This window comes from Cetorhinus maximus, chromosome 2, assembly GCF_964194155.1.
Source record: "Cetorhinus maximus chromosome 2, sCetMax3.hap1.1, whole genome shotgun sequence".
NCBI classification, from domain to species: Eukaryota; Metazoa; Chordata; class Chondrichthyes; order Lamniformes; family Cetorhinidae; genus Cetorhinus; species Cetorhinus maximus.
In genome coordinates this window covers 25,205,360-25,218,159 of record NC_135880.1, presented here as the reverse complement: position 1 = coordinate 25,218,159, position 12,800 = coordinate 25,205,360, and the positions used below count along the sequence as shown (strand labels likewise).

General features: G+C 41.8%; 1 long non-coding RNA gene across 1 annotated transcript in view; it reads right to left on the bottom strand.

The window, feature by feature from the left end:
- The window catches only part of LOC144690163 (uncharacterized), a 1,928,633-nt gene that overhangs the window by 1,789,275 nt on the left and 126,558 nt on the right, over positions 1–12,800 (bottom strand). The gene's annotated exons all lie outside the window — the stretch shown is intronic.

Genomic DNA, 12,800 nt, shown 5'->3' with positions numbered 1-12,800 from the left:
AAGCTGTGCAGAAAGCAGCATTTATAAAACTCAGTTCTTCATGTTCAGCTGCAAACATAAAATTAAAATAAGTGGAGGTCAACCTCATAATTACAGCACTGAACTTTTGAAGGCTATAGCCAACATGAAGGATACTTCTCACAGGTTTTGCTAACAATTCCAAAGCACTAATCAAGTGATACAAATCCACAAACAAAGGAACCAGAGCATGCTAATTGATTTTCAGAAGATTGGCAGCTCTGATTTTTTTATATCTCTTTATTAGGATTAAAAAACAAGACAACTTGAAGGATTTGCAAATGATCCAAAAAGAATCAACTGCAATTTTTTTTCATTTGAAAAGAAGAACAAAAATAACATTGGAAAACTGTACAGTTATATGCTGAGTGGACGACTGCCATGATTTTCTATTTTGGAACTTGCATTGACTGTGTACTTTCTGCAAAAATAATCAGCTAGGACTTTGAAGCCGCACAGCAATATATTTAATTACACTTATGAAAATGAAGCATCAGTGATGCCATGCAATTAATGGGAAGGAATACTTCACTCTTCTATGCATTTCCTTCCACATCTTTAAGCGTCGTGATTCCATGGGCACTGGTCATTTTGTAGCACCTCATCAAAGTGATCATTCTTCACATGCGAGTCTAGACAAATGGTGACATCAGGGCATTGCATAACCACAGGGACATTACAACTGAGCAACATCTCCTCCACACCTGAAAACCAGACTAATGCCTTTTTCCATCACAAGAGATATTGCACAATGATGAACACGGGGGACACTGGATGACTTTTCCCACCCAGCATGAAGGCACTGAGGCCAATTCTGACTTCCGTACTCCTAAAGTAAGGTAAGAGCACAAACTGGTGAACATAATGATTTGAGAAAGCTGGAACAAAATTGAATGGGCTTGGACCTTTGCACCAGGGGGGTAAGCCCCGATGTCGGGTCCATATATGGGTATTGAGCCTGCATGGGTGGAAAGCCGGATCGAGGTGCCAATCATTCCATGGTGGCCTCTTAATTAGCCACAGCTGGTCCACAGTCCAAATAAGGACAGCGGCTGGCTCTCCACACTGCCCCCCACCAATCAGAGGGACGGCAGTTCTTCAGCCTTGGCATTGTCACCAGAAGAGGTGGCCATTGCAGAATTCATTTTCTTCATCAGGACCAAGCCAGTGATCAGAGGGGTAACCCTTTCAGTGGCAGCATTGCAGCCGCATGGGTAGCCTTTGATGCCAAGGCACTTTTCTTGGACTATGGAGCCTCCAGATGCGATGGCACCCCTCCACGAAGCCGCTGCGAGGCTGCCCAGGAAGTTGCCCAAAATTGGTTCTTTAATTTACTAAATTGACTACCCGACAGGTCGGTGGGCAGCTGACCCACAGATGTTACTGTTGCCGGTGCAATGTTAAAATCTCTATTATGAGACTGCATAGCTCTATCGACTGCTGCAAAATCTAAATCTACATGTGGACCCTACATTTTCTGGTACAGTTTTGCAGAGTTAGAAGAATGATATGTTAATAGATATCAAATGTTTAAAATTGCCACTGAAAGATAATGTAATAACTACCATTTGATTGACCTCTTAATTGGGCCTCTGTAGTCACAGTCAAACCCTCCATACAAAAATCTTTGGATCTATGCTCATTTCAGCCATGTTCTGAATTAAGTACAAAAGTCGACGTAATATACATTCTTGGCAATTTGCAAAGAAAACTAATTGATCTTAACCTTAGCATATTATGGTGATCGGCAAGAAAGAATCCAGATAAAGGGCTGGATTTTACATCCACAAATTGGGCGGATGCCCCCCACTCCCATATGAACATAAAATAAGGCATTATGATGCCAGCAATACAACATTATCATGCCAGGCTCCCAAAGTATGGAAGGCAAGAAGGCGCGGAAATCAGCAGCTTGCCCACCATTTTGAAATCATGAATTACCAAGCTGTTAAGCTTGGTAATAACCCAATCATCCTCAATTTTCTGATGCCCGCTGTATTTTTTGAGGGTTGGATCTGAAAATGCTTGGTAGTCTTTTACATCAACTATTAACAAGGTGGCACAAGGGTGGTAGAAAAGGCTTACCACTGGGAGCATGGTTGAATGTACCGGCAGATTCTGCTGGGAAAGGTGGCAGCATCTGTATATTTTTTTAATGGCTTTTTTTCATCTTTTTTGCACCTTCAAAAAAAAATAATGACTGATTCTGAGAGCAGGGTGCTTTTACAATTCTAGCCATGATTGACTTCTTACTTGCGGCATTATCCCTCTCTCGCATGACGTCTCGTCCTACAGTGCCAACTGGATGTAGAGCCCCCCGCCTTGGTCCCTTAATTGGCGTCCTTCCCACCGTATGGCCACTAATTGGCCATCCGATAATTTATTGGACATGCTGGGCTGGTGGAGGTAGGAGCGAATGGACCACTTAGTTTCTGTTCTGCCTCCTTCACACTGCCAAGAAATGTAAAATGCAGCCAAAAGAAGAAAAATGATCCACTTCTTTCTGAACACAAACAAAGTGGTCATTACTAACTTGGCACAACACAACTTCAAGTTATAAGTTTTTAGGCTCCTTAACTGCAGTTTCTCTATCTGAAGGTGCATACTGTGATGTTCTAATTTTTCCACCTCAAGCTGCAGCTGCTGTCGCACAGCCTACTCAAGGTGGGAGGGACAGGAAGAGTTGAAGAGGAAGGTTTCTTTATTGTAACAATTAATGGCAACTGTGGATGTGGGAAGAAGATAGATGTCAGCCATCTAATTGCAAGAGCACTAAGAACACATCCCTGACGTTAAAATAAAATCAAGCTGTCACAAAATTGTGTTCATTTTTTTGAGAAGAGATAAAGCACAAGATGATGAGCAAATGTTACACTAGTTACATTGGTTACACTCATGTATAAACCAACCTTCATGGCTTTGGTCCACAGGAAAATCTTTGTGTATATATAAAAAAAATTTATAGCGCTTTTCACAATGTCACTGAAAGCACTTTATCGTCAATGAGGTATTTTTCTTTGAAGTGTAGTCACCTGTTGCAATGTAGGAAAGACAACAATCTACTTACATACAGCAAGGTCCCATGCAGAGTAATGTGACGTGCAGAGAATCTGTTTTTGTCGAGTTGATTGAGGGACAGATATTGGGCCAGACGCCGGGGAGAATTCCTTATTCTTCCTCAAGATAGTATCATGGAATCTTTAACGGCCACTGCAGAGGACAGCCAGGGCTTGGTTTTGACATCTCATCTGAAAACTGGCAGCTCATTTGACAGAGTGGCACCCCTTGTATTCAGTGGTGGAATGTTAGCTTGCATTCATGTGCTGGAGTGTGACTGGATCTCACAACATGGGCTAAATTTTACATGGGTAGAGTTGGGGACGAACTCACTTTGCTTGGTAAGCTTACCATTGGGCCTTTAATGTGCTTGAGTCAGGACTTCCACCCCCATCAAGAGCAAGTCCTGTCTCCAACAGCCGTTAAAAATTCACGCCGTTAAAAATTCAATTGCACTATAACGCACTAGCTCGAACTTTTCTAACATATTTAATGGTTAACTAGTGGTTAACTACTGTAACTTCACATCTTAGCATGGATTTCAATGTGGAGCATATCAACAAGGTACAAACGTAGCAAAGCTTATGGTGCAGCTGGGAAAATTGGACAGAAGCTCCCTGATTTCCACGTTTAACTGTGTATGTGCGGACATCAGAAGTTGCTGTCTGATTTGCTCCTTGATAATATTGAGCGCTGTTAGTCTCACCATTATTAGCATTGCAAACCTGTGTGGAGCTGGAAGCACATTACAACGAACAGGCAGCAAATTATATCCAGATTGCCTTCAGCGTAGATTAAATCTCTCTAATTAAGACCATGGCCTGGATTTTCCAGCTCCATCACGGGACCCACTGCGAGCGAGGCGGTGCCCCAGCCAGAAGCCAATTGACTTGCAGCAGGACCGGAAGATCCCAGCGGCGGGCGGGTGTGGAGAATCCCGCCGCATGACACAAACATGGGATGGATGGATTGAATGAATGGAAAGCTATACAACAGGAACGAAATACCACTTCTTACTGTGTGAGCAAATAACATTCCTTGCAGATAATATAAAAATGGCATTTCAGATTTACCTTTGGTGCATTCTAATTACACTATGAGTTACAGTACAACTGTACTAGTCTCTGGTTTAATCTCATTTGGAATATTGCATTCAGTTCTGGGCACTGCACCTTAGGCAGGATAACTTGGCCTTGGAGGGGGTGCAACACAGATTCACCAGGTTAAGCAGGGCTAAATGGGATAAATTATGAGGACAGACTTGGGCTTGTATTGCCTTGGGCATACAATTTAAGGTTTTATCTAATTGAGGTGCTAAAAATTATTCAAGGGTTTGATAAGGTAGAGAGAAGAAACAATTTTTTCTGGTGGCAAACAACAATTTATTTTTATAATGCACCTTTAATGCAATGAAACATTCCAAGGCCTCACAGGGACATTATAAAAGTATGGCACCGAGCTACAGAAGGAGATATTAGGACAGATGAACAAAATCTTGGTCAAAGAGGTAGGTTTTAAGGAGTATCTTAAAGGAGAAAGGTGAGGTAGAGAGGTGTTGAAATGGAATTTCAGAGCTTGGGACCTATAGGAAACTGAAGGCATGGCTGCCAATGGTGAAGCAGTTATAATTGGCACTATACAAGAGGCCAGATATAGAAGAAAATAGATATCTCAGAGTGTTATGGGGATGGAGGAGATTACAGAGGTAGGGAGGAGCAAGGCCATGGACGGATTTGAAAACAATAATGAGAATTTTAAAGTCAAGACATTGCTTAGCTGGGAGCCAGTGTTGGTCAGCGGGCACCAAGGGGAAATGAACTTGCTGCAAGTTAAGGCATGGGCAATTGAATTTTGGATGACCTCAAGTCTACGGAGGGTAGAATGTGGAAGACCAACCAGGAGTGCATCAGAATAGTCATGTCTAGAGGTGTCAAAGACACGTACGAGGGCTTCAGCAGCAGATGAGCTGAGACGGGACAAAGTGAAGCAATGTTCCGAAGGTGGAAATATTCAGTCTTAGCGTTGGCATGATTATGAAGTTGGAAGCTCACCTCAGGGTCAAATATGAGACCAAGGCTGTGAACAGACTGGCTTAATCTCAAACTGTTGCCGGGGGAGGCATGGAGTTGCTAACTAGGGAAAGGAGTTTGGAACAGGGCTCGAAAATAATGCCTTTGGTCTTCCCAATATTTAGTTAGAAGAAATTCCTGCTGATGCAGTATTGGATGTTGAATAAACAGCCTGATAATTTAGCAACAGTGGAGGAATCAAGAGAGGTAGAGCTGGGTGTCATTAGTGAACATGTGAAAACTAACACTGTCACCAAGGGGCAGCACATAGATGAGAAATAGGGAGAGGGCCAAGGCTAGTTCCTTGGGGCGCACCAGAGGTAACTGTGTGGGAGCAGGAAGAGAAGCCAGTGCAAGTGATTTTCTGGTTACGATTAGATAGATGAGTGGAACCAGCCAAGAGCAGTCCACCATTGAGTGGAGAAATGTTGGAGGAGGATGGTGTGGTCAAGCATTTCAAAGGCTGCAGGCAGATCAAGAAGGATGAGGAGGGAAAGTTTACCTTTGTCACAGTCACACAGGATGTCATCTGTGACTTTAATAAGAACCATTTTGGTACCGTGGCAGGGGTGGAAGTCTAGTTGGAGGGATTCAAATATTCTGGGTATGATAGGAATGGATTTGGGAGGTGACAACACATTCAGGGATATGAGATGGCGACCAAGGAGAGATCTTGGAAAAAAGCAAAATACTGCGGATGCTGGAAACCGAAAATGAAAACAGAAAATACTGGAAAAACTCAGCAAGTCTGGCAGTATCTGTGGATAGAGAAATAGCGTTAATGTTTTGAGTCAGTATGACTCTTCCTCAGTTATACAGACTCAAAATATATTATATTAGAAGAGATGTTGGTATTTGCAAGAATGGTGGAGTCAAGGGTTGGCTTTTTTTAAGGAGAGGGATCACAATGGCAGATTTAAAGGGTAGAGGGACAACATCCGAAAAGAGAGAGCCATTTACATTATCAGCTAACATGGGGACCAAGAGGGGAAGTTGAATGATCAGTAGTTTAATGTGAATAGGATTGAGGAAACAGGAGGTGGGTCTCATGAGCAAGATGAACTAAACAAAGGGGGCGGAACTTTAAAATTAGAGCTTAGACATTCAGGAATGATGTCAGAAAGCAGGTTATCAACAAAGGGCAGTGGAAATCTTGAATATTAAAGGTTATGGAAGCAATTCAGCAAGATGGAGGTCAAGGAACAGATCAGCCATGATCTGACAGGATGGCACAAGAGGCTTCATAGGTGGAATGGCCTTCTCCTGTTCCAGTATCCCATATCAAAGGTATTATTTTACTGGGAATTATTGTAAGTATAGAGGAGTGCTTTAATATTTGTCTAAGTTATCCCAAGATGCCTTCATTCCTCTTTTTTGGGCGGCATTGAAAATTATTGCTGGATGCAAGCTGTGTGAAAAAGAGTGTGAGATTTTAAAGCTGGACAGGAGGGGACTGAAAGCAGGAGAGAGATAAGCAATATATGACCAGCTGTTAAGTTATCTGATTTTTGGAGCCTATCAGTGGTTTCACCTCAATCCTCACCTAAGAGGGTAATCAGATCTCAAATTTCCTTCATTTTGCTGAGGGTGGAGTCTGCACAAACATTGAATGATATCCAGTTCAGAGTGTTTGCTTTACTTGATGAAGGTGGAAGATCAGACCAGTGGTAACAAGTTGGCAGCCACAGCAATTGGATAACTAACAGGATAAGTTGCAGTGATAAGTTTGGACTCCTTCCTTTGCATTATTCTGCATTCTTCATTTTTTTTTTGTGTTGTTAGATGCCTAAATTAGGATGTGCCTTCAGCCCTATTGAAGTTAAGACAGAATGTATCTCACCTCCCATTGCCTCTGTTATTTGTTTGAAGATAATCTTGCTGTACTAAACCAGAAAGACTTTGTCACCTGTGGTGCGTTCTAAAATGGTTCCTTGCAAAACAGTGATCATCTCTAATAAGGCAATTAAAGGTGAGGAGAGCATAATTTTCTGCAAGCTGTCCCCAATGGATTTGACAGTAGGAAATCAAGGCATTTAGACACCCTTGAAGGCAATAATCTGTTCACTTACTGTGCACAGATTTAAAAAGCAGTAGTCGTCAACTAATTTATTTTCCATTCGTCTTTGCCTATTACAGTAAACCAACTTTGTTTCCAACATAAAGAAGATTTCAACAGTATAACGTCTTGATTTTAAAACCACAAATTCAGCCTTTCTTTTCTTTCTCCCTCACGTTCCAGTTAGACACTCAAGTCTATTTCCTTCTGATGGGGAGCTCTTTGTGAATGGCACATAGCATTAATACATTTTGCCACCTCCTGATGAAATATCTCTTAGTCTGTGTCCCCGCTGACCATCTGTTTTCACCTTCAAAACAGTGCCTGCTTCTATCTTTACCTCACTGCCAAAGAAGCCTATTCAATGTTTTTGTCCCCTCCGGGTTTGATTTTTCTAGGGACGGCCTACTTTTCCTAATCTTCATTTACACAAAATCCAATTCATTCGGAACTCTGCTGCTAATATTCTGCCCTACATTAAGTCCTACTAAAGTATCAGTCCAGCCCAGCTTGCAGAAAATTATGCTCTCCTCACCTTTAATTGCCTTATTAGAGATGATCACTGTTTTGCAAGGAACCATTTTAGAACGCACCCCTAACTCCCCATCACCCAAAATATTGAATTCAAGATCCTTGTTTTTTTTTGAAACACCCTCCTATCTACAATATCCTCCAGCTGTAAACTCCAGCTTACATTCTCTATATTGCTGGGTCTTGGTTTCTGAGTAACCCACCCTCAACATTCAGTCATCACAGACCAGGGTCTCTGGAATTCTTTTGCTAAACCCCTTTGCCTTAATTCTGCCATAAATGTCATTGTGTTACAAACCCCTTTGCCTTGTCGCATAAAACTATCTTTTCCACTACACCTTCAGTTCCCTTCTCTAAACAACATCTCCAACTTTTTTAAAAACAAAAAGCTAAAAGCTACTGCGGATGCTGGAAATCCAAAACAAAAACAGAATTACCTGGAAAAACTCAGCAAGTCTGGCAGCATCGGTGGAGAAGAAATCAGTTAACGTTTCGAGTCTTCATGACCCTTCGGTAGAACTGAGTATAGTTAGGAGAAAGGTGAAATATAAGCTGGTCTAAGGTGGGGGGGGGGGGCGGGGGGAGAGAGAAGTTGAGGGTGGGATGATTGTGGAGATAAGCAAGCAGTGATAGGAGCAGATAATCAAAAGATGTCACAGACAAAAGGATCAAAGAGGTGTTGAAGGTGGTGATATTGTCTAAGAAAAGTGCTAATTAAGAATGGAAGACAGGACACTCAAGGTACAGCTCTAGTGGGGGTGGGGTGGAAAGACTAACAAAGTTTTAGTTTTAGATTTAAAAATAATGGAAATAGGTAGGAAAAGAAGAATCTATATAAATTATTGAAAAAAAAGGGAGGGGGGAGAAACGGGGTGGGGATGGGGGGAGGGGGAGTTTAAGATCTAAAGTTGTTGAATTCAATATTCAGCCCGGAAGGCTGTAAAGTGCCTAGTCGGAAGATGAGGTGCTGTTCCTCCAGTTTGCGTTGGGCTTCACTTTTTTGTGACTTTCACTTTCACTTCTTCAACTTTTTTGTTTGGTGTCTGTTTGCCCTCATTTGTAAAGAGCTTCAGAATGTTTCACTGCATCAAAGATACCTTAGAGGTTTAACCTGCTGTCTCATGACTTGGTCATTCTCCTTCATGTTAGCCTATCTTGCACCAAGGTCCATTGGTCCACCATGCCCATTCTCACTGACCTACAATGGCTGCCAGTTCTCTGATGGTGGACATTTTAAACCGTGCTTCTTCTGTCTAAATTCATGGCTTTGCCTCTCTATATCTGTAACTTCCACCAGCCCTACATCATGCCTCTTCTCAATTCTCTGCTTTTTTTAGTTCCTACCCTCTTGTGTATCCACCTCTTGTATGTTTTGGCAGCCTAAATCCAACTCTGCAAAATGTCCTCTCTAAACCCTCCTTCTTTAAGCCGCCTTAAAATTCATCATTTTTCACCAAGCTTTTGGTCACCCCCTTCGGCACTTATTCTTTTCCTGAACATTTATGAACTTTTGGGATCTTCTTCTACTTTAAAGACCATATAAATACAACTTGTCATTATTCAGAAAATAGATTTAAGGTTGTTTCTTGATCATGACATTAATGTGTCAGTGGCAGATATGAAGTGGCAACACATTAAAGACAATTAAAGCTTTGAAGTTCGTGGTTATTTTCCAGCTTTAAATAAATAGAATCTCACAACTGGCTGAGACAGCAACACCCACACCTTGTGAAAGAATAATATATATAATATATAGTTCCAAATCAGAATGGTGTGTGACTCCATTATAACAGTGACAACAGTTCAACAATACCTCATTGGCTGTAAAGCATTTTGGGCCATTCTGAGATCATGAAAGGCGCTATATAAATTCAAGTCTTACTTTTCTTTGCATCAGCAGAGATGTTAACCTGGATAAATGTCCCTGTTAAAATAAAAGCTTGTGAAGTGACCATACAATATAACAATCAGTGGTTAACATTTTCAACCTGGTTAAGGGCTAGTTTTGAAACCACATTGCTACTTGTACTGATTTTTTTTTAGGAAATAAAATTGCAGGACTACTTGGATCAAACGGGAATGGGACTGGCTGGATTGCTCTGTGGGGGGGCCGGTGTGGACTCAATAGGTGAAATGGACTCCTTCTGTGCCATAAATTACTCCATGACTCTTACTTTCCCAAATGATTTGGTTTTAACACAAGTCAAAGACACTTTATGGCATTGCATTTTGACATTGCGGCGATGAATGTTGATGTATTTCTTTGAAATTATACTAAGGGCAAGAATGAAAGGGAACTGATTACACTGAGTGGACATAAGTAGATAGTCTCCTGAAATGAAAATAACATTTTCGATAGAATTCTGCGAAGGCAGACAGCTAATGTCATTTTAGATGATTGTTCCTTACTACACATGCAGAACCTCACTGACAAACTAACTGAATTTAAACTGCCGGTGGGAATCTGCATTAAAGATCTAAAACTCTTCGAGTTTTATGCAGAGATTTTAGTTTGTAAGCTAAATTTAATTAACTTAACTAAAATAATTAGTTTTTAACTTAGTAAACCGACAAAAAAAAATCATTAAATGTAATTTTTTCTTGTCCTGAAGTGACTGGCTTCTTGCTGTGATATGATTTCATGAACACCAGTCAGCCTCCAATATCTCATTCAACATGTACATTCTTCAATATGTGAAGGAATGGCCAGCAGACTATTTGGCTGCAGGAAGTTTTGCAGCCAAGACCAATTCTGCCTGTATCCAACAGCCATATAAACACATTTCCATCAGGGATTCCTGACCAGCAATTAGGAGGAAGAATTCCCTTCATTGAGGCAAGTGTGAGAGTGATTCCTTCTGAAAATCATGATTGAGCCTGCCACCAAAACAGTCTCAAGCAATGCATTACAGGTCCAAGCACTTGCTGCAGAGAGAAAAAAAACTTCCTCATATTGTTTCTGGTTCTTTTGCCAGTCACCTTAAGTCAGTGTTTGCTTGGCCTCAAATGTTTCACCAATGGGAACAGGTTCACCCAATTTACTCCATCCAGACAGCTCATGATTTTGAAAAAAGGTGGAGGCGAGGTGCCTTCTTGAATCACTGCAGTCCATGTGGTGCAGGTACACCTACTACACTGTCAGGGAGAGAGTCCCAGACTTTGACTCAGCAACAGTGAAGGAACAGCAATATATTTCCGAGTTAGATGGTGTGTGACTTGGAGGGAAACTTGTAAGTCTTCCGATGCCTCTGCTTTCCTTGCCCTTCTAGGTGGTAAAAGTTGTGGGTTTGGACGTATTGTTGAAGAAGCCTTGGTGAATTACTACAGTGTATCTTGTAGATGGTACACACTGCTGCCACTTTGCATCGGTGCTGGAGGGAGTGAATGTTGAAGGTGATGGTTGGGGTGCCTATCAAGTGGGCTGCTTTGCCCTGTATGGTGTCAAGCTTCTTGGGTATTGTTGCAGATGGGAGTTTTCCAGCACAGTCCCGATTTGTGCCTTATAGATGGTGGACAGGCTTTGAGGAGTCTGGAGGTGAGTTACTCGCCACAGAATTCCCAGATTCTGACCTACTCTTGTGGCCACAGTATTTAGGTTGCTGGTCCAGTTACGTTTTGGGTCAATGGTAACCAAGATAATGGGAGATTCAGCAATGGTAATATCATTGAATGTCAAAGGGAGATGGTTAGTTCTCTCTTCTTGGACATGATCATTGCCAGGCACTTATGTGGCATGAAAATACTTACCACTTATCAGTTCAAGCCTGAATGTTGTCCAACTCTTGCTGTATGTGGATACAGACTGTTTCATTATCTGAGTAGTTATGAATGAGACTGAACATTGTGCAATCATCAGTGAACATCCCCACTTCTGACATTATCATGGAGGGAAGGTCATTGATGAAGCAGCTGAGGATGGTTTTGCCTAGGACACTGAGGAACTCCTGCAGTGATGTCCTAGGGCTGAGATGATTGACCTCCAACAATGGCTGTCTACTTCAGATCAAGCAGGGGAATGCCTGTTTTCTTAGCAGCAGCCTGTCCACCCTGCTCAAACTATTCAATCCTCAGAGGACATAAAAAACAGTTATAAACAAGTCGATTAAAATCTCTTTTTGGAGAACATTTAATAAATTGGTTGGAGGTTTTCTTTGATAGGGCTACACTGAGCTCATCAACTAATTAAGCAGATTTTTTTTGTCTCAAGAGAGACAATAAAATGATTCCATTACCCTTGTCTGTTCTCAATCACTAACAATGTGATGGAAGGTGGCATTGACTCAGTAACCTACTCAACAATGCTCAGTTTGGGTTTTGCCATGACCAATTGTCTCCAGACCTCATTACAGCTTTGGTCCAAATGTGGTTAAAGGTACTCTATTCCAGAGGTGAGGTGAGAGTAACAAGGTAGCATTTGAACAAGTGCTTTGTAAAATTGTAGTCAATGGGAATCCATGCTCTCCACTAGTTGGTGTCATGTGGATACAGACATTCATCTGATGTGGGTGTCCCTGGCTAAGCCAGAACTTATTGACCATCCCTAATTGCCCTTATGAAGGTGGTGGTGTAGGAACCATTGCAGCCCATCTGGTGTAAATACACCCACAGTGCTGGGAGGGAGTCCTGGATGGATTTTTTTATTTATTCACTCATGGGATGTGGGCATCACTGGCTAGGCCAGCATTTATTACCCATCTCTAATTGCCCTTGTTCAGAGGGCATTTAAGAATCAACCACATTGCTGTGGGTCTGGAGTCACATGTAGGCCAGACCAGGTAATGACAACAGATTTCCTTTCCTATAGGATATTAGTGAACCAGATGGGTTTTTACAACAGTTGACAATGGTTTCATGGTCATCATTAGACTTTTAATTCCAGATTTTTATTGACTTCAAATTCCACCATCTTCTGCGGTGGGATTCGAACCCAGGTCCCCAGAGCATTACCCTGGGTCTCTGGATTTCCAGTCCAGTGACAATACCATTATGCCACTGCCTCCTCCATGGGCTTCTCTTGCTGTCCATATGGGAAAAGGCTGAATTTGTTTACAAGGCATCAGTCACCTGTT